Source organism: Etheostoma spectabile, chromosome 20 (genome assembly GCF_008692095.1).
Source record: "Etheostoma spectabile isolate EspeVRDwgs_2016 chromosome 20, UIUC_Espe_1.0, whole genome shotgun sequence".
NCBI classification, from domain to species: Eukaryota; Metazoa; Chordata; class Actinopteri; order Perciformes; family Percidae; genus Etheostoma; species Etheostoma spectabile.
In genome coordinates this window covers 17,233,792-17,260,556 of record NC_045752.1, presented here as the reverse complement: position 1 = coordinate 17,260,556, position 26,765 = coordinate 17,233,792, and the positions used below count along the sequence as shown (strand labels likewise).

The window sequence follows — 26,765 nt, the reverse complement described above, 5'->3', positions numbered from 1 at the left end:
TGACAAATTCTATGCTTTTCAGATTTTATACAAACACATGTTAAGTTTTTAAAATATAAATAACTGTTAAAGATGTTATGAAACATCTATTAAGTTGTTAAAATTCACCTTTTATTAAATGAACTCCATTAATTGCTGCATTATGCATCAGCACTAATATCAAAATAAATTTTACTTGCTTTCTGCATATTTTTCATCATTTCTTTTTTAATTATATTGTAGCTGTTTCTGTATATTTTTCAACATTTAGGTAAATATATTTATCAGATCCAACTCTGTATCTGAATATTAGGATTGGGATCAGGGTAAAGAATTATATAAACCCCCCAACCCCCCTTCCCCTTTTATTTTAAAATCTGTGTCCCACTAGCCTCCCAACTTTATGAATAAACGATAGTAAATTGCTGGAGTACACCATACATAGCCAATTAAATGCAAAAAATCCAAAATTCATCAGAGCCAAATGAAAATGTTGAGGTAATGGGGGGTCATCAGCAAGCCTCTCATGTCTGTTTGCACATGGAGACGCAGAGCCAACACAGGTTTTCCTCTGATGTGGGGCTTTTGTCTTGGAGCTCCAAAAACTGTACGGAGCCGGAAACTAAGGGCTAAAGTCCTGAGGTGGGAACTTGCCATTAGACAGGACAGGACAAACATGTCCTCTCTCAAGCCCAGCAGGGGTCGGAGGACTTTACTCAGCTGACAACCTTTTTTAGCAGACATTCTTAGCAGTCCTATCAGAGACATGTGTAAGAAAGGAACTTGGTCTGGTTCTTCATTCATTAAAGTCAGATAACCCCAAATAGAACCATCGCACATGATCCAGAATCCTGAATCTGGTTTTCAGTGGGAAGGTTAGGTTATTACAACAGAATAAAAGTGATATTAATACAGGTTATGCAGGTAAACAAAATGTAATATATGTATTATTTCACAACTGTTAGAATAAGTAGCAGTAGAAATAATATCCAAACATTAAGGAAGGCTCTTATAAAGTATGGTAACATGGCCCATTAGTTGTTTCCAAGGTAACAACCATAATATATTTAAATCTAGGCAACCCCCATTTGGGAGACAGGAAGTGTATTGCATTTTATACCGTTAGCGCAGCGTTTAGGCTCGCATAGCCAGACCTTCCTCCACAGAGCTGCGGAGGAGGGTCTGGCTAGTCCTCACAGCATTCCGGGAAGGGAGAAAAATGTGCTCTGGTTTATTGGCATTTCTTTAAACCAATCATAATCGTCTTGGGTGGTGCTAAGCGTAGAACGGAGCCAAAGTGCCACTGCAAAATGCCTCGGGAAGGAACCTGTTTTGGTGGAACGTGTACGTTCAAAAGGTGTTTTAGTCGTGCAAAAGAAAACTGGACAGATAGTTTCTGGATTTACCCTGCAGAGATCTGAGGAGCAGTTAACCATAGTCCTCAGAAATTGACTAGAGTTTAAAATTAGAACACAAAGACGGCTAAAGGAAATGGGCATTTGGCCGAAGAGGGTGACATGCGTCAGAATTTCCGGCAGCACAGGAGCAATCCCGGAAGTGAAACATGTTGGATTTACACTACGCAGTGTGTAATGTGCTTTCTTTAGTTATAGAGAATATTTAAGTGTATGAACCAGACTGCTGGCTGTCTCTAAGCACCCTCCCTGTGTAGAGAGACCCAAGCATGTTAACAGTATACTGTACTGTAGACTGCTATACAACAACAACAACAACAACAACAACAATAAAAACAGCAGAGTGGTGTCATCTGTCTTTTTCCCAGCATGCACAGTTCTCAAATCCACTTTCTGCAGTCTGGATATAGGCTGTTATAAATAATAGAAAGCCCTGTGGATTGGGAATACATGTGCCAAAAACAATGGAGGCGCCACACTGTTTTGGCTGTGCCAAGTTAACATCATGCCATTACAAATTATTGAGCCGCAGGGCTCATAACTGGCTTTTATTCTTTGAAAGCTATTTTAGTTTTTTATGAGCACTGGTCAGGGTTTGACATCGTCTCTCTGTGGGGAGATTTTTTTCAGAAGTGCTGAATTGACTGAGCTTATGTCAAAAAGTGTCTGATTATATTCCAATAAAAGGGTCATCTTACAAACATGCCACATCAATAGCTAAAGCCATAGGTCTGAATATAAAACAGTTTATTATGAAAATGGGTAGAATCTACATAGTGAATATGATTGTAACCCGGCTATCATTTTTAGTCTAATTAGGTAAAAATACAATACTGATACCATACTATAGAAGCTCAATTTCTCAGTATTTGTATGTCTATTAAGAAACCTCTTCAGTGCTTTTTATAGACGAGTATTGTTCCACAACAGGCTTCTAACTATTTTAGCACTCCTTGCATATATAGTCTTGGCTGTTTGTACAAGTTGCTGTAAAGCTAATGAACACTGGCTTCAGGAACACTGTTGATGCATCATGAATTAGCCAACCCCGCTTTGCTTTGTCATTACACACATTCATTATTAGGCTACCTGTCCAGTGTTTACTGTCTCAGCTCTAACGGCACTTTCTACAAATAAAGGCCCATTTTTGCACATGTTGATTGGTAATCAAATGTGCAAAATAATGGCAGCAATATGTTCATATATTACTGTAAATGAGACTTAATAAGTAAGTTAAAGAGTAGTATATGATGAATGGTGAAATCATGCTGATCTGTAGCACGTACTAGTTCATTCTTGATCTTGGAAGTAGTATTTTGCCAAAAAGAATTGTACCGCAACGTCCATCTACCAGCATTTTTTTTTTTCATTGTTGTTTTCTTTATTGCCTTAGAGATTTGGGGAATTATATGATGGTGGACTGTCATTGCCTATCCGTGAAAACACACCGTGAGCCTGAGCGTCGCCTTGGCTCGTGTGCTGCAGAGATCCTTTCGGCGTCACCTGTAGTTCTTGCGCGAGACGCGAGTGAATGTGTCAAGCCAGGCAGGAAGATCAAAATGCATCTGGATACTATACAAAAATAAAATACATTTGAAAAGAAAATAAGTAGGTTATGGTGATTTTGGCTGTCGTTTGGGAGAGAGAGAGAGAGAGAGAGAGAGAGAGAGAGAGAGAGAGAGAGAGAGAGAGAGAGAGAGAGAGAGAGAGAGAGAGAGAGAGAGAGAGACGAGGTCGGTATGAATGGCAAGACGCACGCTTACACGCTCATTGTATTTTCACTGTAAAGAAAGAGTAGATGAAGCATGAAAACATTGCAATCATGCAAAAGCATTACAGCATACATTACTGACTGTAAATTATGCATAAATATAATTAACTTAATGAGCATACCAATTGCTCCATATTTCCTCACAAAAACTTAGTCTTAAGATCCTGCTTGTAGACAGACATTTGCTACAGCATTGTGTGCCAGAAGATGAACAGTCATATATTAATCAACATCTACTAATGACTGGCGTGCATTAATTGCTCTTACGTCACTTAAAATAAATCAACCAGATCAAACAGTTTTGAAATCTCCGTAATGAAAAGGCTCTCAGCCGCCGTGTGGGATTGGTGGTTTTCTTCCAGTGTTGAATCTTGGTCCCGCAATGGATTTATATAGTGTATATGCGTGAGTAAGTCATACATGTTTGAAAACGAAAAATGTTTGTACAAGCAGCAATTATGACCCATATTTACATTTGTTAGTGCCCTCTGGTGGCCATAGTAATTAGAACGGGAGCAAAGTAAAGAAATATAAGGTTGCCAAGGTTGGGATGGTGGTTAGGTCAAACAAGCACAGGACTTTGGCCCCCGGATAGCTGCATTTGTGCCCCGTTTTAAATTTAGGTAACAAATGGAACTACGCCACATTCTTACTTTGAAACTGATTTGAACCCAAACCTTGATCTTTTCCTGAACCTGCCATCGCTAGGAGCACTAATTAATGAAACATTATGGATCCTATTAGAGGGTTGGAACAAGCCACCTGCGTGGTCGTATGCTTTGGACGGCTTGTTGACCATGTGACTGTGGTCGTTGTGGTTAGACTATTCTGAAAATCATAGCTTCCTCATTACATTTAATTGAGCCGCCCCAAAACTTAGTGTGTGTTCATGTTTCTGGTCTGGTAGAAGCTCGTGGGTGTTGCTTTTATCATATATCATAATGTATTTTAAAGGGATGGGCATAAATGGTTTATAGCTGGCAGACCAAGTTGTCACTGCAATATCAGTATCACATTGGTCTTTTTGGTGGATTTTTCATGGCGCAACCATTGTGATTACTTACATCAGAGCAATATATTAAATTCAATTCCTATTTTTCTGATACAAAATTCCATTTTCTTATTCCGTCCACGTAAATATGGTGTATTTCTAGTCTCTGGCTCTGTTTAATGTTCAGATCCTAAGGGTACAAATGCATGTTGATTATTGTTAGTTCTAAGCAGAAGGTGTACTGAAACCAGATGTTTTATTGTGTGATGTACAGGCAATGAAAGAATCAAAGAGCGTTACTTTGACAACATTACATGCATTAAGTGTAAGTCTCCAGGGGATTTTTCTTCTGTTTGTAACATACCTCTGCATCAGCCAGTTGTATTGTAATAACATTAGGTTAGTGTTTATTGAAGACCTTTTTGTCCCCTTGTTTGAAGAGAAAGAGGAAAGACAGAAATTAAACCTTTTACATGTTTTTTACAATGGCTAGATCAATCAATTGTCACACATTTTTTTTCCAATTATTGTTTTGAATTTATGACACATTCTCCAATGCTTGGGTACACTGGGTATGAACATTTACTTTCCTTACTTTTATTTTATTTTGCTATTAATGACTTTATTGAATTAATCAGTTTCAAAGAGACCAAACTCTTCGGAGAATCATATCTCATGAAGAGTTGTCACAATGGAAAGCAAACACGGTCCCAACAAACACTCTGTGCCTATTTATAGTGAACATGATCTATTGTCAACTTTTAAAGTTTAACCATACTACTTTTCCTTTGTCTGCACAGTGGTTGGAATATACAGTATGACACATTTTTTTGCCATCTCAGATCAGTTCAGTTTACATTCAGAGATAATGGAACAAAAGAGCCGGCGTCCAAATCTATTGGAGGCACTATGGGTGTTTACCCCGGAGGTTAAGAAGGATGAATAGGAGCTGAGACAAAGGGATTGGATTCTAGCCCAGTCAGAGTCTTGACCGCTGACTTCACATTTAGAGGTAGCTGCAATTTTAAAGTTTGGTGTGATTATTTCTTGTCTAGACAGGCATTAAGATGGAAGGGCTTCAGCTTGCATCGCTCACGCACAATAGAGAATAAAAATAGTCTCGATCTGTTTAAACTGTTCTTGGAAATGCTCCATTTAGCCACATAGACTCTACGGGCGGTTAAGAGTACCGGCACCATGCAGCTTTCTGTTTTTCATTGTTTCACAGTGAATGGGAGACCTCAAGGGCAAATAGACTGTGCATTTTATTCAACCATTGCAGACAATCTGGCTCGTTTAAAGTCGTTTATATGCTTTCTTATAGTCAGCAGATGTCTAATTGAGGTTAAAGGAATTATGGATGAATAAACTAAGCTTGAGGGAAAACAAACACTCCGGACTGGGATTTGTCTGCTAAACATAGCCTGTTGGATCTCTGCAAAAGCTCACTTGTGTGTGTTTAATTCAAGAGTGATCACATGTGCTTGTGAAATGCAAGTGAGAAGTGAAAAAATAAGTTTTTGGCTTCCTTCTGCCAGTTCAGTCCACTGTGGAGGTCAAGCCAAAAATCCAGAGTCCCACAGTGGGCTGTGCAGAATTACAGATGAGTTTGCTTTTGCAACATAGGAATGAGCATGTAAGCTGTGTTTCTAAATGAGTGTGTAACGTGAGTCAGACTCACTAGCACATACATGTAACCAGTTAACAGTTCATTGTTTACATGTATGTTCATCCTTGTATGCATCCTTCCTGTGGAACATGGGGACATTGTGGGGACCCTGCAATCAAACCATTGCTTTAAAGTATCACTTGTAGTTGTAGTCTTTTTATGTATAATGTATAATTACATGTAACTTTTTTTTTTTCTTCTTTTTTTACATATCAATGGAAACAGTGTCTAAGGTTGTTTCCCATGGCAACATTTGACTCATATTTGAGAGCCTACTTGAGAGACATACTGACTGAGGAATGCTATACTGCCTACAAATATATGAAAGCCTGAAGTGTTATCAACTGTTAGCACTTAAATGGGTAATTTCATTTTTTTCTCAACCTTCTGTGTTTAAGTGACTGATGGGAACAACAATCTTTGAAATTGGTCCATTATTAAGTAATAACGCTGTGGGCAGCAGCCAAAAACCATGCTGCTATGTAATTTTATAGGGCAAATGTACAATTTTGTCCACTAAAAGTGGACAAAGCTCTCCGGAATCATTTCCCGGAGTCCTTATGTTCTTTTTCTCCCAGCATGTTTCCTTGGATCAGTGAGGCTCAAAAATCATGTATGCAGCTGTCGTGGTCCTGCTACATGTCCTGCGATGCCCTGCTCCATCCTGCCACGCTCTGCGGTGCCCTGCTATGCTCTGCTGCACTCTGCTGTGCCTTGTTATGCTGTGAAGTGCCCTGCTATGCCATGAACTACTACAAACTACTATTTTTAGTCACTGTTCCGTTATCTTTTACTGTGACTGTTATTGCCACTCTTCATTTCAACCCCAACCGGCCCGTCAGACACCGCCTACCAAGAGCCCGGGTCTGTCCGAGGTTTCTTCCTAAACCTTTCTTTCTTCTTCTCGCCACTGTTGCTTTTTCTGGAGGGAACTACTAGTTCCACTACTGTTGGGTCCTTGTAAATTATAGAGTGTGGTCTAAACCTGTAAAATAGAAATCTGTAAAGTGTCTCGAGATAACTGTTGTTATGAATTGATACTATAAATAAAATTGAATTTATTTGAAAGTGCTGTTTTATTATTACAAGTGTCTGACAACAGTCACAATCCCCATGGGGATAGAACTTTTCTAAACCTGTTAAATACCTTTTTGTTTAACCAGAAACCGCTCTGAGATTGCTAGCGCTAAACCCACCAGACTCCCTTTAAAGAAAACAATACTTTTAGTGTGTCAAGAGCCAACATATTGTTGCATGTAAATCAGTAAACTTTATATTTATTTGAACCAAAAGTAGAGTTACGATGGTTGGGAAAGTGGTAAGAAGAACCAAAATGGCTCTCCGTAGTTTTGTTTTGTTTGTCAACCTATAATGAAATGTATCTAACAATACTAAAATGAAATGTTTGTAAAATGTTTATTAAATACAGAAATGTTAACCTCCTTAGAAATCCTTTCCATAATGTTGTCAAACACTTAGAATATTAATCTGAGCATGTCAGTAGCAAAACAAGCACTTTTGTGAACTTAAATAGAAGGTGCACAATTTCCCCATAATTAACATTGTAGCTTGTTTCGCTGACTGCCAACAGCAGCGGTCTTGCTTAATACTCCACCAATTTCAAAGATTGTTGTTCCCATCAGTCACTTAGACACACAAAAACATAGGATCCAGGTTGGAAAAAAACAAAACAAAGTAACCCTTGAAAGCATAAGCCATCTGCTCCTTTATAGCATACATTTTTTGGACGACCAGTTTTGCAGTTAAGTTTATATTCCATTCCATTCAGCAAGTAGAAGCTAGCAAGCTGGGCTAGGTTCCACTGTGGAAGCTAGTTTGCCCAGTATGCTTTGCTATCCTTGATTCCCACTTGATGTCCTGCTGAGTCTTTGGCAGTTCCCGCACACTCAATGCTGTGCTGGGCATTTGCCATTACAGCTAATGCTGACTAAACCCTTCCTTTGTTTATAGCTCACTAGAGAACTACAACATATGGAATGCTATGAAAGGAGAATAAAAAGAGAAGCTGAGAGTCTGATGTTTTAATAGCCAGGTTGTGACATTAAGCTGTCTGCCCTTTACACACCTGCTGTGTGTCGTGGAGACTCAGCTAATGAGATAAAAAAAAGACATTTAATAATGAATGAATTAAGGAAAAATCTAAAATGACTTAGTAGTTAATTAGAGTGGAAATCAAAATAAAACGCATCGGTTCTTCACAAACAGGTGAGAAAAGTTATTTCCTGTGGATTAAAGGCTCAGTTCACAGATGGTAAAAATCAGTGAAAACAGCTGCAGCATACAATAACCTCTGGGTCTGAAGGAGCTAGTCAAGTCTAATTTAAAAACACAAATGAAATAGCGACATCATCAGGGTTGACTTGATTTGAGCTTGGAGACACAAAATGCACATTACAAAATGATATTTTATGGTAAGTGTATGAACCTTGCTAGAGAAGTCAGGATATCTCTGCCTCTACTGATTTGATTTTGACTGTTTTTTTGTCTCTTGCAAGTTGCTCATATTCATGGATGTGCAATTTTAGTTCAATGGAGCTTTGCTTTAAGAATACTAAGTAGAAGCTATACTGCTCTCCTACCAGTGCAAATTTATGCTGAGGAGATAGGGCTTATATGTATGTAGTATGTAGTTCAACAGAAAATGAGTGGTTCAGATGATATCGCTGTACACTAATGACCTCTTATTACAGCTTCACTCTTGCTGTAAAGGTCACTGTCCAAGGTCCTGAAACCCCTCTCTACTCAGACACAGTCCTCCCATTCATTTTGAATGAGCATTGTGCGTTTAGGCTGCAGCAGTGAGGGGTTGCTGGGGACAAAAAAGTGCAGCAGCATGCGACAAAAAGTTGAGACAGATGGAACTTTTAGAGAAACCCAACCTGACGTCACGCAGCAGTGGCCAATCGTGCGATTGGACTTGTCAGTTTGTTTTTAAGGCGATGTAAGAGTACCATACAGTAAACAGTCAACATCCATGCCACAGGATAGTTTTAAACACTTCGGGGGTAAAAAAAAACATAAGCACTTAACTGCACAGGAGTAGAGGAACAGCTGACTGTTTCCTGCAACAAGCTCCTGCACAAAGCACAGTCCCCCCATCTGTTTTCTCTTTCTTTCGGTCAGAAATGTCAAGATCCTAATAATATCTGACAGAAAACAATAATTGTGAAGTAAAAAGTCTACTTGTGCTACATTGAAGAGTAAAATAACACAACAGGACGTCACATTAATGTCACTTAAGTGACACTCCCACGTCGCTGCAAAACCCAGCAGCGAATGGCCAGATGTCAGTGTAAAGGCAACACAGTTTGTTTTCCTTCATGTTTAAAATATGAGAGAGGAACTATGAAAATAGTTTGATACTATTCACAAGGTCATTGTTTGTATTTATTTATTTATTTGTGATTTTCCTTAGCCATGGGGTTATAGGTATTGGGCACAGGGGGCAGATGGGGTTTGACATTGAGTCTTAATTTGTGCTGATAATATACAACAATGAAGGAGTTTTCAGTTTCATATTGTAATGATCTAGAGATTTCAGAGCATTTGTTTTCATTTACTCTGTTTTTCCAATGAAATTGTATGTTAATATGTCATTGTGGAATGTGTGCTCTTTGTCAAAGTGCGTAGAAACCTCCTTTGTCTTACCTCCGTGTGTGGGGGAAAAAAAGTATGGAGTTATTGTGTTATCTTTGTTCCTGAACATCTTTCCTGCATGTAACCTGATTTATTCCCGAAGTGCAAAACCATGCACAGTAGGCTGAATGGATACTCTAAATTGCCTGAATGTGAGTGTGAATGTATGTACGTCTACATGTTAGCCCTGTGAAGATATATCCACCTGTCCATGGTGTACTCTCCCTCAACGTGAGCAATGCACAGGATAACCAGGCTTAGATAACGGATGGATGTTTTCAGGAGTAATTTAAAAGAAGTGAGTGTTGAAGTGGGCTTGATATCCTCAGGCATCTTGCTCTACTGATACATTGAAGCCTAATTAATCTTCATTGTTAGGCTGAATTTACAAACTGCACCTTGCCTGTGGATTGAGGATTTGTGCTGTAATTGGGCTCATAAAGGATGAAAAGGTCAGAGATAGATATAGCTTGATGATAGTCCAGCACAAACCTCTTGACCAATAACATCAATTTTAAAAGGTACAAACCACCATTTAGAAGCTTCAAAGGGACAAATAAAACAATCCCACCTATATTGTTTTCAAATTGGTTAAATGTTGGGCCATCCAATTCATGATGTCAGTAAACAGATAAATGCTAGTAGATTGATAGATTGAATAGATTTATCTGAGTGTTTTATGGCTTTTATGTGATATGGCATTAGTATTTTGCATATATTGTGTCTGTGAATGATATGAATTGGAGAATGAATTACTCCCAGGGGTGGTAGAGTAGATCATTAAACTCTTAAAAGGCAGTTTTAGTGCTCTTGGGACTAAAAACCAAACTAATAATTGTCCATTCAAAATCAGTAGGACCACAGCACATTTAGTAAGGACTGTGTCTGAATTTATAAAAAAGGTTTTATTGTCTGTGGTCTAAATGCTAAAAACAACAGTACTATATCCTATATTGCCACACCCCAAAGCCACAACACTAATTTTACTGTAAATAGGCATACTGTAGGTAGCAACTTGGGCTGTACATGCCATAGCCATTATACACCATGATTACTTATAGGGCATGCATGAGGGCACATACAAGAAACGGTCAACTTTCTTCAAATTGAATCCCAGAACCACACATATGTCAAGGCTACAGCCACAAGCAGGGTTGGAAAATATCCAGAAGCGGAATGAAAAATATATCTGCATTTCCAATGCATTAGAGTGGGAGTGAGTTAGAGTTTTGGAGATAAATGGTAAATAGAGGCCAGCTGCCCCCCTTATTTTACATCATGTATGCATGTATATATTTCAGTTTAAGCATACTTTATCCATCCACATTCACATTACATTCAACTGGAGCTGTAGTCGACGAAATGAATGTTCTTCCAATGTCAGCTCTGTTTTTGGTCTCCACCAACTCCTTAGGGGAAATAACTGGATTTTTAGCTTCTGTAAATGCCCCAAATGTTAGCTGTTTGCTAACGTTGTCTGTTGTTTGGTTCTTGGTAAGTCCAGTAGAGTCAGTTTATGGGAGGTATTTCTGTGAGAACATACGCCTGCTATGGCTGCGAAGGGCATAACTAAAACAGAGTTGTGGGCAGTTAGCTGACTATCCTTAAATGTTCCCTATAGCTGAGGGGAGCTGCCCCGTTGGGTGACAAATGTCCGTGGGTTCGTCACAACAACACCATGCACATAATACATAGTCATTTCATCCATTACTAATACAGAACTATTTTACTAGTGCAGTTTTAATTTAGGTTTAGGAAAGTTTTTACAATATGTTAATCAATTTCCTGTTTTCCTGCTTTGTTTACATACCAAGACTATTTTAATCTGGGAATAACTTTGTCTTTCTCTTAAAACTTCTTTATGATATTCACGAGAGTATGAGCTACATAATTTTTTGAAGCATGGAAGTGTAGATAACTGATTTCAGACATACTAGACACCGCTATAAGACAGTGCTACTGCACAGGCCTACAATGTAGGATTCAGGACTGTTTACTGTCTGAGGACAAAAGATTCAACAACATGTCCAGCGGTGTTTGACAACACTCCAACTCAAAAAGCAATAATAAAAAAATTCATTTTAGACATGTATTTACTATTTTATTTTACACTACTTTTGTGAACCCATGACTTTAGTCAACTCAATTCAAGCACCAAAACAATTGAGTGTAGGTATGTTTTCACAAAGGATTTGAGAAATATTTCTACTTTAGGGCCAAATTAGCTCTTTACAAATCCTTCTGGAAGAATTTTGGGCGTCATTTAACAGAAAGCAATTACTGGAATTGTTGGGTCTTTGTAAATTATAGAGTGTGGTCTACACCTATTCTATCTGTAAAATGTCTTGAGATAACTCTTGTTACAATTTGATACTATAAATACATTTTAATTGAATTGAAAGCTGAGTTTGTTTAGAACATTTTGAAATGACATACATGGGGATCAGGTTATGTGCAAATAAAGTATAATCTAAATACCCTTAAAAGTTGAATTCGGGAAGATGTGTAAAAATGCCCTTAGATGCCCTGGATTTTATACTAGGCCATCCAATGATGTTTTTATTTGCTAGTAACTGGCATGAAATAGTTAAATCAATCCTGACTTTAACTCTGTCTCGTAGGAATGGTTTGCCTGTGCTTCAAATTGACATTTAGGTCTTTTAAGACTGTTTGTTTTTTCCTAAGAAAAGAAATTCCATTATCGATCAACTGTTTACTTTAAGTTAATCCAAGAACAATATGTATTGAATTCAATTCCCCTAGTCCCAGGATGTCTGCTGAGGCTAAACTGTGTGACTGTGGGAAATGTAGCAACAGATGCTGTTCATGTGGGTGGTGTTCATAAGATTTGCCAAATATTTGTACACTGAGTCAGAGGTGAAAGGACCCGTCGTGTCGAATGGCTTTTAAAAGCAACTGTAAGCCAGAAATGTGTGTTTGAATATAAGGATCTAGTGTACGATTCAAAATTGGTGCTAATGATCATGTCTGAGTATGTTGGTGAATCCTGACTACACTGCTCAAACTCTGTTTGTGGAGATCTTTTGCTTTGAGTCTGTTTTCTTAAAAGCAGTAGCATTGGTATTCTCTGCTTGAGAAATGATTTTCTTTTAAGAAAATAAATCTGGCGCACATAGCATATGTGCATTAATTTCCTCGAGTGTGAGACTCACTCATTTCCCAGAGCAAAGCAACTGCCCAGCCTACCAAGCACATACATACTGTAAGCAATGGCTTCTGCACTGACAAAAGGTCAGAAGATACAAGTAAGCAGTCTGATTGGAAGGGCACTCACTGCTGGGTCTCAATTGACTTAGGCTGAATTTCAAAGAAAACTGTCAAATGGAGAAAATAAACAAACAGAAAATACAGCTAAAGGCAAAAGGCAAATGGACAGAAAGGGTAAAGTCATTACTTGTTCATGAATATTTCCAGTTATGTTTTCAGGCATTCCTTTTTTATCTTTATCGGGCCTAATTCATTTCTTAATGTGTTGTTGAGAAATAAACCGCAACATTGAATGGAAAACATGATGCATTAATGAATGCCTTTCTTCTTTTTACTATACTCAAGACTTCGGATGTATTTGCCAGGAGGTAAACAAAGAATATTCAATATTACTATCATGACCTATCTATGTGTTCATAGTAGCAAGGCATGAATTCAATTGTGATTCTGTGAGAATTCACCGATCCAGTTCAGTTAATCTTCCCCTTAACATTTAAAGGAATCTACACGTACGTGTTTAATGGCGGAAATAGGATCCATGCGCCAGGCGCATGGTTCAAAAGTGTTGTACTTAGTGTCTTCATTCATTCACAGGTGTGTTTTTTGGGCGTAACATGAAATAAACCAATCATCTCCCATTCCCTTTAAAAAGCCAGGCGTGTTTGTACCTTGGCTCCTTGCTATTATGATGGCGGAGTTACAATAATGAAATGCTGAGTTATTAACTTTAGAACAGGTTTTTGTTGGTTAATGGCATGTTCACTTTCCACTGCCTCAAGATAGCAATACACCAAGAATGCACATGAACACACCTCCTTGTAAGACCAGCACAGCCATGGGCTCACAGATGGGCGCAGGTGCATTTGCTATTTAAACAACGTAGGCGCTGGACGGGAAATTTACAACTGCAGCGATTTCAAACTAACCAAGGCACTTACGGACGGATTTGCGCTGCGCCGGGTGCATGTGGCCCTAAAGTCTTCCGCCAAACTTTGAGCTGAATGTGAATATTATATAAATGAGTTTAAAAGTTATGTTAAAACAATAGGACATGAGTCCATTTACACATGCAAATGTTTTAATTAATGAGACTTTTATATTACTGAAATGCACTTGAGTTGCCTTTGCCTCGATGGTGTTTTTTTAAATTATTGTTGCATGTAACTAATTTGTTCTGTTATCTTGGCCAGGTTTCTCTTGAAAAAGAGATTTTACATCTCAGTGAGACTAACCTGGTTAAATAAAGGTAAAATAAAAAAATAAAAAAATCGGCATGCTGACGGTAGCACTAAATCAAAAGTCAGGCAATCACTTAAAGGAATACAGTTCACCCGCAAACTGGGTAATGTTTAAAAATGACGATACCAGTACCAATAGAGAACTTCATTTGATACCTTTGTTTTCTTACTTCAATCAATACTGATTGAGTGAATGGAAGCATAGCTGCAAAAAATGCCACAAACCACTCCACCACTAGCTGCTGGGGCAGTGGGTCAATCACACACATTAAATTGAAGAACGCTGTCGGTGATTGGCTACGAGCAAAATCATACAAATTGTCATTCTTTACTAGGGTAAAAAAAGAGTCGTAATGATTTGTGCTTGGGAAACCATAACTGTTTTTAAAATTTAACAGGAAATTTTACTTAAACCCAACCTGCTAACCTCCTGGTTGGCATAAGATGATAAGTAAGGGGATCAGTAAAGTGAGTATGCTTCATCCTCTGGGGACAACGAACGTCTGTACAACATCTCATGGTAAACCATCTGACAGTTGTTGAGATATTTCAGTCTGGACCAAAGTGGTGAACCAACAAGAAGATATACAACTAAGTCCCTAGCATGGTTAAAAACAATTAGTCTGAAAAAAAACACTCTAAATATCTATAGTAATGTCGGGTAGGTGTAAGAATGCTGTGTTTGCTAATGGTACATCACACATTTCTTAATAACTTCACTATTATTTTAAGGCGCTAGTATATGTAAAGTTTAGATTTATGTGAGATGATAACATGTCAGCATATACAGCAGATCAGTAGGGATTTCTGCTAATGACAGGTTGTAAGTCAGGTCATGCCAGCAATGTGTACAGAAACATGCACCTGTGTGAGAGGCAAATAGAACACAGTTGGCTCCAAGACCCATCATGTTATCTTCATGATATTTTTTTGCATGAGAAGGGGGACGTTCAAAGAGCGTTCAGTAATTGTACAGTTAATAGGAAGAGACAAAAGGCAGTGTGATTGTTATGCAGGCCTTAAATGCCTGGTTTAAGTCTTGGCACACCACACGTACTAACTGGAACGGAAAACATTGTTAACGGGGGGTTATAGTCAGTGGAGAAAGACCACCCTCCCTACACTCAACAGGTGCGCGTGTGTGTGTGTGTGTGTGTGTGTGTGTGTGTGTGTGTGTGTGTGGCAAGAGAGTATGGCACTTTGTTTAGGTAAAGACACGGGTGTGTCCCCACACTAAAGTAGGATCATCCTTGGAATGCATTAATCTCCAAGTTCATTAGTTTCAATAGAGGGAATCCATTACAGATGCATGAGTCATTGCAAATGCACTGACTCCGGTTGATAGTGTTGGATGCGTGCTGTAAAGCAAGTGCGGTTTGGTTCATACCAAAGCCATTTTATGTGAAAAGAACATTTGCCATAAAGTCAGACAAAAATATTTATATAATCTAACAGACAGTATTTTTCCCAACACATTTGAGTTAACATGACCTTACATATACTTACATACGGGTGTTCAGTGTTACATGTGATCCAGGCATTATGCTGAAGGTACACAGTGCAGTATGTGCGTTTACCATTCGAGATACCAGTTTAGAAGCATTTTTCAGTTTTTGATAAACAAGGAAATGTAAACAACAACTGCCTGAGGACATACTGCAGCTTCATTAAGCAGAAGCAGCTTTACAACCTTTACAGATGCTAATGGCGTGGCCTTAAGGGAGATGGCCAAGGAGTTGAAAACTGTGCATTAAAGAGGGCAAGCAGCTAAACTTAAGCTTGGGTAGCATATGTTCTGGAACATGTTGTCTTTGAAAAATACTTGCATATGTGCAAGTTAGGGAGGAAAGTTCATGGCAGTGGTTTACATTAGCCTCATCTAAAGTGGTATCACTCTTAATTGGAACGGGCTAATGTGAATTCAGATAAGAATAAGTAATGCAGATCCAGGGGAGATAAATAGTTAAAGCTCCTCACTCTTTTGTGTGTGAAGATTATTTCATGTGAGAGTATGTGAATGCACAACAGTATGCCCACATGAAAATTAATGAGCTTCTTACAAGGAGCCTAATAATGTGAAAAAAATCCTGTGCAGCAAAACACGGATATGTGAAATAACAAAGACAAGCATGCTGTGTAGCTCATGTTGCTATCAGTTCCCTAATTGTCTGTGTTAGCCACTACCTGGCAGCTGGAAGGACACAATGTCACACATGATGACAAAAACAAAGCCTTGACTCTTACAACCCCAGCTGGAGTGGCTCTGTAACATTCTCAATCCATGGAAAAAAATATCAGATTGCAACTGACCTCAGCCCCGCCAGTCGAAATCCCAGTGCCACCATAAGAGGCTTTGCTACAGACTAGAGGCGGTTGAATAGGGATAATTTAATGAAACATTAGACGAGAGCACTCCACAGTCCTTTAACAAATTGCTTTTTTTGACTGCCGATCTTGGCTCTTGGCAATGAGTTGCCTGAAGGAAGAGCCGAATGAAAACACGAGAAATAAAAGGGAAAGAAAGAGCAGTTATTCATCTGCATCGTTCAGAAATTGGAAATAATAGTTTCAAAAAACAACAACAATGCAGATATAGATGATCAGGCTGTCCTATGACGACTAAGCCTCAACAAGACTCTACTTGCCGTTGAGCTTTCCACCGGATGGATTAAGTGTGATGAGAGGCTTTTGACTTCCGAACTGAAAGAGCAGAAGGCACGCTTTCTCTTATCCACAGCCATCTATGGACATAAACAGGTGGCTGCTGGGTACGGGCGCCTTTTACTGGCAAAGCTAGCTGAGTAAAGGCTGGCCTTATTAAGAAGTTGGCATGGCCCAGGGAAGCATTTTCATGGCATCGCAAAGGAGATTCACCCCTCATTACCTCTTTGTGCTACTTATGGTTGTGTTCTTAAGCTTGGGATTTAAAGCTGGCCACTGTTTAAAGCCTTGAATTAGCTTAATTAGGAGAGCCAGGCACATGACCCAAACTTCACGTGGAGACAACGTCACACTTTAGAGCCAATAAGAGTATTGTGTTTTATGTGCAGTACATGCGTGGATGGGTTTTGGTTTGTGTGTGCTCTCCATGTTTATGTTTATGTCCATGTTTGCATGCATGTTTCCTTGTCTTTTTTTTGCTAGATGTACATTTGTGTGCTAATATGATATATGATATATATATATATATATATGAATATAATTGGGACTCGGGCATATGGATCCTTGCAGCCTAAGTAATAAGAGCAGAAAAATGCACCCAACCATGAAATGTATGTCTCAATTGTACTCAGCTTTACTCAGTACTATTGGGTGTCGGATAAAGATGTAGCACTGTTGCACTGGCACACAGTGCAATCCACAATATTACTAAACATCAACAACTCTCTCCCAAATCCAAAAAACTAGAGTGTCATTAAGTACAAACTGCCCCTCAGACAATGAAAAGGTGTTTTAGAGGACAAAGAGCACCCAAGGGAATGTTCTGAATATATGGACACAGTTTCTGAACTTAGAGAATAATGATCATTTGCGTGTAAAATCAGTCTGCCATTCACTGTTAATGGAGTTGCTGCAGACTTTATACTTGATGACATCCCAAGTTTGAGACTTACCTATTTGGTTTCTGGCTTTGAGAGAGAGTAGCTCATGTTCCCAAATATTGAAATTAACTTTCTTAGGCCATGGAAATAACACGGTCTAAGAAAGTCACCTTTTAAGTTTTTGTTGTTGTTGCTCAAATGCTCAAAACAACTAGGTAGCCATTTATGTTGCCAGCCAATATTGCATTGAAAAGCTTTAGTATTACATTGCATTCATTATTTCAATGCCAATTGTTTTTTAGATTACTTTTTGGGGTTTTTCTGCCTTTAATGGATAGGACAGCTGGGGAGAAAGGGGAGAAGACATGCAGGAAATAGTCTCAGGTCGGATTCAAACCCTGGACCTCTGTGTCGAGGCATAACCGGCCACAAGATATTTTAGTTCTTAAAGACTTTGTTTGCTGAAGAATTGTTGAACATAAACCCGAAATAGATTAAATAAGGGCTTCAAAAGTATTGGGATTTGATAAGGAGAATTAATGATAAAAAAGAGCAAATTTAAGCCCAAACCTAGTGACGTTGTTGCATTGTATTTTTTGCAAATTACAAACTCCTTATGTAGGTCCAGTTAAGCTGTAGTTTATAGCAGCTTAATTGGAAGCCTTCTGCTCTACCAGTTATGATAACATTGTACTAAATTGTAAAGTAACTGAGATCTTGAAATACACTAAACACTAAAAGTAGATCCAACAGGGAAAATGGCAAAAACAAACTCACAGGTCATTCAAACTTATTTGAAAGACAATTATTCAAATTGTTCAGGTTTTTTTTGTTTGTTTTTTGACAATTCATTTAAAAAACACGTACATGTGTTCCACGCCAATGTACAGTACGTGCACAATTAAAAGAACATCAACAAATAGACAGAAAAGGCACAGGACTTATTTCCAATGTGGTCCTTGTTGTAGTTAAATGGCGTACTGTAAAGGTGTGTGTGGGGTGTGTGTGTGTGTGTGTGTGTGTGTGTGTGTGTGTGTGTGTGTGTGTGTGTGTGTGTGTGTGTGGTGTGTGTGTGTGTGTGTGTGTGGTGTGTGTTGTGTGTGTGCGTGGTGCGCCGCGCCGCGTGCGTGTGCGTGTGTACTTGCAAGTGGAGAGTGGAGTACAGCATTACTGGCATAGAAAAACATTTTTTTTCTTTATTTGCCATTTTTCTTCTTATTTATGGTGGGTTTGATGTTTTCTGTTCATGTTGCATGTTTTTATTCATTGTGTTATTTACAGTTGTCTGTTCTTTCCATTGTGGTTCTCGTGTGTTTCGGTTGTCCACCTGGGCCGCGTTCAGCCCCAGTTTTTTTAAACTGCATTGAACACGAACACTAGGGATGGGAATCACCAGCCGCCTCACGATAGGATATCGTGTTGATACTTATGTCACAATACAATATTATTGTGATTTTAAACATATTTTCTGCTATATATTGCAATTTATTACATTTTTTCCAACTTCAAATTTTTCTCAAATTCAAATTATGTCCACAAAAGGAACCTTTGTCAACATCTGTTTTATCTTAAAAGATACATTTCTCTGTTTGTTCATCTCACTTCAATTTTATTGCTGCAAAGTGGGATTGTCAAGTAGACAAACTGACCAACATATATAATAAAAGATTAATACTTACAGGTACATTTAAAACAATTCCGATTCCTTCACGTTGACATTACAAGTGTTAAGACTGGATTTACACTCTACAAGGCCTTCCCCGCAGTTGGATGAATGTCAGATTTAACCGCACACATTGAGGGAGCTTCATTATCACACTTTTGCATGTTGTTAATATGTGTGTAGGTGGTGTGTTCTTTGATTGTGTTGTGTACAATATGCTTATTGAAAAGAGGCAGTAAAAGGGATGTCTTGCATTGTTATTTAATGAGCGCTATGGATGAAAATGACAAAAGATAACAACTGTCAGGCACACACTGCTACTCATTAGCAGCCAGCTGCAGCGGGGTATTTGTGTGTTTGTATTTGTTTGTGCATGTATCTGCAGGAGTGTCTGTTCTTGGGTGAGCTGTGCGGCGAAGCCATTTAAATGAATTCTTTGACCTCAGCTCTTGATCAAACCGCAAAAAAACCCTGTTTTCTCTCCTTGCCTCCTCATTATTCTCATGCTGTTTCCTCTGTGCATTGTCTGACTGTGCACTGGGACAGTGGGACAGAGAGGTTAGAGTTCCCTGTGGCTTGACACTACTTGTGAGTAACTTTCGGCACACACACACACACACACACACACACACACACTCACACTTTTTTTTTTTGCCACCCCGTGTTTTTCATCTTGTTGAAGGACATGTAATTACATGGAATGAGCTGAGTGTCATTCCAATCGTTACATACAGTAAGGAGAAAAACAAGCTGATTGGATTGTGTTCAGCGATTACAAGATGTTCATGCTTTAGATAAATTATAGAGCGAGAGATAGATAAGCCGCAGCAAGGTCCTTGACTGTGAGAAGAGTTTCAGCCATGACCTAAGAGGGCATCTGTGGAGTTAGTCAATGTAGTAGTTCTCAAGGACACAACATGCTTGACAGTAGCCCCATGAGCAAAGACTTGGCTCCTAAATTATGGGTTGGAAATCAAGTTTACTATGGCCTTTAGCTTTGCACTTGATCTGCCAAAATGTGTAGTGTAGACTTATATGGGGGAAAAAATCTCCATTTACTCATCAGTAAATGCTTGCAGCCCTGTTGTGTTCCGTCTGTACACTCACACACACTTTCCACAGATCTGGGGTGATCTAAATGAGTCCACAGGCTTTTTGTCAGCAAACGCTGACAAGCAGAACATGGAAATCACATTAACCTTGGCATGAATCATTATCAATGTGCATGGCTGGCTGTGTAGACAAGTATTAAAGCCTCTGTGGCAGCAGTTTGCGGAACAGACCTTTAATCATGGATTTACTGTGTTCCTGGACAATTCATAAGCAGGTGTATTTATTTTAGCCAAAAAGGAGATAAAAGGAGCATGTTTGGATAGTCATGGACTCGGATATAATTCTTTCAGATGGAGGACATATGATTGACGTTGAATAGTCTGAAATGCCAGTAGACCTACAGTGTCTACAAAGTGTTTCTTTTCCCTCTCAAGGACCTACATTGTAAAAAAAGAAGTGAGATTTCCATGTCTTTTTTTATTATTAAACAGGTTGAGGTGCTATATAACTGCTATAAAAGTATTAAAACGATCAATCCATGGAGAAATGCACCTAGCCTTTATCCATAAACAGGACCTCTGTACATTTGTGATGTAACATCTACACTGTAAACATTATAGGTAGAAAGTGCCGCTACTCTGCCGTTACAGTCATTCCCCGGCTGCAATGAAGACCCTGAAACGCTGATCAATCAGAGCACAGTGCTTATTTGGGAGTGGGGCTTAAATAGACCGGCGCTAAAACTAAGGGTTTCAGACAGAGAGTGAATACAGAATACAGGAGAGAATTAATGTGTTTTGTGTGTGTGCATGTAAATAAACCATGAAAAGAAACCCAAAATACAAGTATGAACCTGAAAATCAGCATAACATGGGACCTTTAGTTTCAAGTTATGTATTGTCAGATGCACAACAGTTACAGAAAAGACAGCCATTGGCAAAGGAAATCTAAGATAAGTAGTAACCACCAACCAACAAAGTAACCATCAAGTTTTTGAGCGTGACTTACTCACAAATTGTTGTATCCAGTCACATGGTTGTCATGTCTATGCCAATGTTCTCTGTAGCTGAGGCTCACTGTAACAGCGTAAATTGCTTCAGTCCATTCACAGATGTATTTTGACATCAGTGGATGGTGGGGGAACGCAGAGTGTGGCTGGGAAGTTTCTTTACACTCAAGGGCTAAATGAGATGTGTGTGTATAAATGTCTTTAAAGACCCCATTATCACAAGGAACAAGTGTTTATTGCACCTATTAACTTGTTTCTATATTACCATCAGTGTAATATGTCATTTAGTGGAGTATCATTTCTAAACGTGGATAGCTGCCATGGCCCCTAAGCCCACACAGAAAGGTTCCCAGCTGCTCAAAATAACCTATTGCCACATTATTGTAACCATGCAAACAATTCCTATTCTGTAATATGGTCAGGCAAGAAAAAGTGCAGGCAGATGTGATAAGGAGCTTAATGGCCAGTGTTCACTGGCAAAGCCTGACAGTACTGAGGGTTTGCTGTTGAGGACCTTCTACACAATGCATATTGGTATATATAGACACTGTTGGACAGGATGTCTCAGCAGAATATCAAAATCACTGTCAAAATGGGTGCTTCGGTTGGCTATATATGGACTAACCAAACAGACGGAATATATTATTATTACATTCATTCATTAGCAATGATTACACTAAGTTAGCCATTTGTCCATAAACAGACATTAACCATGCAAATATTTAAAGTATTTAAATAATAAAGCTGCCAATCACTTGGCCAGCTGAGCAGAGCTCTTTTTTTCATTCTTTACGCAACTATTTCTGTCACTCTCTACATGAACATCAAAGTGTGACACTATGAATGTCTTCCAAGGGAGGCTGTTTGAAAGTGGGCGCCATTATTGCCATATTAAGTTGATATTGCATCTTCCCTCTCTCAGTGACGTCTGGCTTTTTACCAGGCTTCCCGGTGTGGCGGTTTGGAACAGCTATGCACACTTTTACCTTTCAATGAGATCAGACAAAACATGTGCAAACTAGTAATGATGAAACAAATGAAACTTCGTGAAGTGTTTCTTTTATTTTCTGAGCTCAATAGATTGGTTCTCTCTTTTCAAGAAAGGGTTTAAAGCACAATGAATTCCTATTCCTTGAACCTTGTTCATTAAACCAAGAGTGCCATCTAGTTGGGTCAACAACTACAACTAATGGTTCATGAAGTTTCATTTGGACATCGCAAACTAGCCATTTTCAAATTTAACCCAACCCTAAAGTTCCTTGACTGTGAGTGACACTGCTAGTAACTTGCTGAACACTTTGAAAAGGAAAACAAAGGCCATTTTTTCCCACAAAGTTTGTTCTAGATCTCCATCACAATTTCAAGACTGACTTCCTTGTTTGACTTTGACTTACCACATTTGCTGTAGTTGTGCGACTACTTAGTAATTCCTATAAAATGGGGGAGTGTTAGCGAAAAGACAAGTTAAACATATCTGGTTTCTAATCTGGTTTAATTGATGGCTTGTTATCTCTCAGCAAATCTGTCAATATGGCTGGAGCTGAAGTAGACTACATGTACTTCCAGCACAGGCTAGATGCTCATAGCAAAGATAAGACTTTCTTATTTTAACGTATCCATTTTTTTGATAAATACTGCTATAATTTAATACTGGGTAATTATGCCAGTATACATCATATGATTGTCTTGACAGCAACATGTTGTACAACCTAGTTTGTTTCAAGCATACTGACCCTGAAATTATCAACAGTATCTCAGACGTGAGCTATAAGGCTTAATGGTGAGTTATACTAAATAATAGTCAATGCAGATTGTGTTATCTGTGTTCTCCAACGGATAAGTCTTCCAAACAGACTAACTTCCTGAGTTGTTATTCTGAAGTAAAACAGACCAAGTTTGACAAGTGAATTTGAACGCATATGACAGCAAGGTTTTTTAACTAAAAGTTAACTAGTATCTCACAGGGTAGGGGAGGAAAGAATTATAGTATCACCTTGAGCGTAAGTGGCAAGTCCCTGAGAGTTGGTGCAATCCTACAGATTTCTCAGCCTGCCGTTTTGCTAATGGAGTTGCAGAACTGTCTCATACGAAGAGGTGAGAGAGGCGCAAATAAGGCAGTGGAATGACAGGCAATAGACTGGAAAATATGAGACAGGGAGAGGGGGATGGACTCCAGCTGATTTATTTATTTGCCACTGTGGGTTCCCGGCAGATATCTTTGGGGGCGAATTCATTTTAAGTTCCCAATAAAACAAAAAAAGTAGACAGCCTGTGTGCTACCATAAAAATCTTGAGAAATCAAAAATGCCTCAGATGTTGTGACTTTTTTTCTTGCTTGATGGGATGCGTTCTGAGCAATTTAGTAAGTAAAATTATTAAAAATCCATCATTTTGTGGTTAAGATCACATTTGATTTCTCATTGAGACATATTTCATCTACAGTGGAAGTGTTACTGTGAAGTTAATGGACTGGGTGTGACAAGTGAGTTGACTGTGAAAGTGAAGTGCATTCGGCCGAGGTAATAACTAAAGGCAGTTGCAGAGAAAAGTCCAACAAGTTAAGTTCTCAACATACAAGCTTAGGAATGTCAGTTTGATTTCTCAGGTACTCGCGCTACAAACCAAATCACAGCCACCTGGCTTTTCGTTACACCCCCAAAAGCTAACCCTAACCCAAGTGTACCACAAAACTAACCAGCAATTCATCACAGCTTGACATCCTAGTCGTGTGTGAGTGACACAACACAATCAACAGTCTTAGATTCATTTGATGGATTAAACACTTACACAAGGTCATCTGGGAGCAAACTAAAACATCATTATCGTTCAGTCACAATGTAGGCTACATGGAATGCTGCTCGGGTGTGTAAAAGGTGTGTCCCTCCGGTGCTCTTCAGCTGTGGGATCCACTTGTACAAAGGTCCAAGGACAGTGAGGCACACCGAAGGGTAAAGTTTCAAAAGCCTTTGTTAAATTGCTTGGCTAAATCATTAAAACTAGGTATTGGTTTCAGCCATTGAGGCCTTCATCAGGGCATGTATAAAATGCATTGTGACTGTATCTCATAGCCTATTGACCAGTAGTCACATGGCAAGAAGGCACAGAGTCACATGACTGTTGTGAACAGGCACAAACCATGTTCAGAAGTAAATCAATCAGCAACAATCAAACACAATATGAACAAAAACAGCAATAAACAAGGCAATAAAAAAAGCAAAAAAAATCATACCAAACAACCTCTTAAGCAGAGCAGCCTCTCTTCATTTATTAGGACAAATAAAAAGACATATAAACAAAATGTCTCTCTGTCTCTCAGCATTAGGGACACTAGGGTTATTATCTTTCCACTGCGCTATTCAGAAATAGGATGCGTAATGATGTCCTTTGCTGACACCACTCAAACTGTTATTCGGTCTGAGAAGGGACATAAAAGCTACCACTGACGAAGCTCCATAAAAAAGCTTCAAGACAGAGTCAATCTATGGAATATTTGAGTGCTTGCCAATATAATTCATCACATTATTACTAATTGCTGACTCACATGTTAACCCTTGTGTTACCCTCCCGTCGACAGTGCAACTTTGTGTTTTTCTGGGTCGATCTTTCAACATTTTGTACTTTTCTCAATGGTTTTGTTGATTTAATTCCAATTTTCTTGTCAATTTTCCCCCCTCAAATTTTGTCACTTTTCTGGCGTTTTTTTGTTTTTTATAATTTAGTGAAGTTTTCTGTCTTTTTTTTTTAGTTTTTTTTAAATGTTTTTTTTCCAATTATTTTGTAACTTTAAAAAAATGGTTTTTCAAAAAGGTCACCTTTTGGCGATGTTTTTGGTCACTTTTATTCATTGCAAAAAAGTTAAGCTTATATTCAAAATTTTAGGAAGAGGCTAAGGTTAAGTTTGAGGTTGAAAATGAAAGCTAATCATGAAAGGTTTTTTTGGAGGAATAATCAAGCCATGACGTTATGACGTTGAAAGCTGCATTAGGCAAGACTTATTAAACAAACTTTCTGTCATATTTGCCGAAACTGACCCTATGTTCGAGTAGAACTACAATAGGCAGGTTAATAAAAAAAAAAACTGTGTCAATCACTGCTCGTGCACATGCATTGCATAATACAGCATTCATCAATTACATGTTAAATGTATACACGCCACTTTCATAGATTGTGTATATTTGGACTGATCTCAAAGCATGGAGCTTATGTTTCTACTGTACTTTAAGGGATATTCTGTGCAACATGGCATACAAAATAGAGAGGAAGAAGAAGGCACTTGGAAGAAATGACTTCAAAGAAACAAGTGAGATAGCAGCTGCCCAATCAGATCTCACTTCAGCAGGATAATAGCATCCAGGTCCCCGGAGGCAGAAATGAGAATGTGTCATAAATTATGAATTTCCCTGAGAACAGATATGGATGGCGGTGTCACGCAATAATTGACAAAGCACTTTGCTCCGAGTGACGCTGGCTGGTGGCTGAGTGATGTACGCTGCGGGCACCTTCCCCAAAAAAACACGTTGAAGTGATTTGCAAAGTCACCATGACACAAAGAGGCGGCCCCAATTATAATGTTGACCCCGGGCTCTATGATGTCACAACCTCATATCATGAACTGCAGGGCAGCATGCTGGGGAGCAGCAGCGGGTCCGAGGTTAGAGGAGCCTCCTTAGATGATTGGAGGTGCACTTGAAAATACAGCTGTTATATTAAACTAACCTACAAACTGGTGGTGCAACACTAGAAGATTTGGCTCATCCCAATGTACATATCATAGCTTTAAACTGTTTCAGATGTTCGTATGGTCATTGGCACACAAGATAAATTAAAATGAGAGAAGGAAAATGCCACTGCCAGCCAATAAGATTCCTGCACCAGCACCAAGCTTTTTACTGATTGCAGGATCAAAAGGTTTGTGGCTGCAAAAAAGCTTTTAGTACGTGAAAAATACACAGAAACCTGACAAACTGCAATGTTGCTTAGCTTTTGAGGTGATTCTTTATCATTATTATTATTTCTTTTTCAAATGCACTTTTTTTAAAATGACTAAAAAATTGTGTGATGTTTAGTCATGATAGTTGGAGCTGGACCGCATTTAGAAGGCATCAGAACCCTTTAAAGCTTAATAATTAATCTTTGTAAAATTTGTATATACACGTATATAAATAGTTACAGCATGTGAAACCCATTAAAACTGTGTGTGTTCAACCAACTATTGCATTATATGCAGGAGCTTGCACCCTCTCTGATTTAGTAGACCAACTTATAAAAGCTTTTCCGAGCCCCACTGAATTAAAATCCCTCCTGCTTGACATTACGACTTCAGGATTTCCTTTTTTCAGATATAAGCCGCAGCAAATGCAGAAATTCGTAGTCACAATAAATCTCCTCGTTGTTTTCCTGCAGGTGAAAGAGTGAACGAATGAGTTGGAGAAGTTCTTCCTCACCTTGCAACGTTCATCCGTGGGAGGAAGGGAAAGACTTGGGACTGTTTGTTGCCCGCAGTAGGAATTCAAGGTCAGTACACAGTTCGCTCACACACACACACACACA

The 26,765-nt window shown here is 38.8% G+C and overlaps 1 protein-coding gene across 2 annotated transcripts in view; it reads left to right on the top strand.

Annotated features, from left to right (window-relative positions):
- The window catches only part of LOC116670241 (leucine-rich repeat and fibronectin type-III domain-containing protein 2), a 127,316-nt gene that overhangs the window by 23,033 nt on the left and 77,518 nt on the right, over window positions 1–26,765 (top strand). For both annotated transcript variants that reach the window (XM_032500666.1, XM_032500665.1), the window contains exon 2: window positions 26,619–26,729. The gene's annotated coding sequence lies outside the window, so the exon portion shown is untranslated. The remainder of the gene's footprint in view (window positions 1–26,618; window positions 26,730–26,765) is intronic.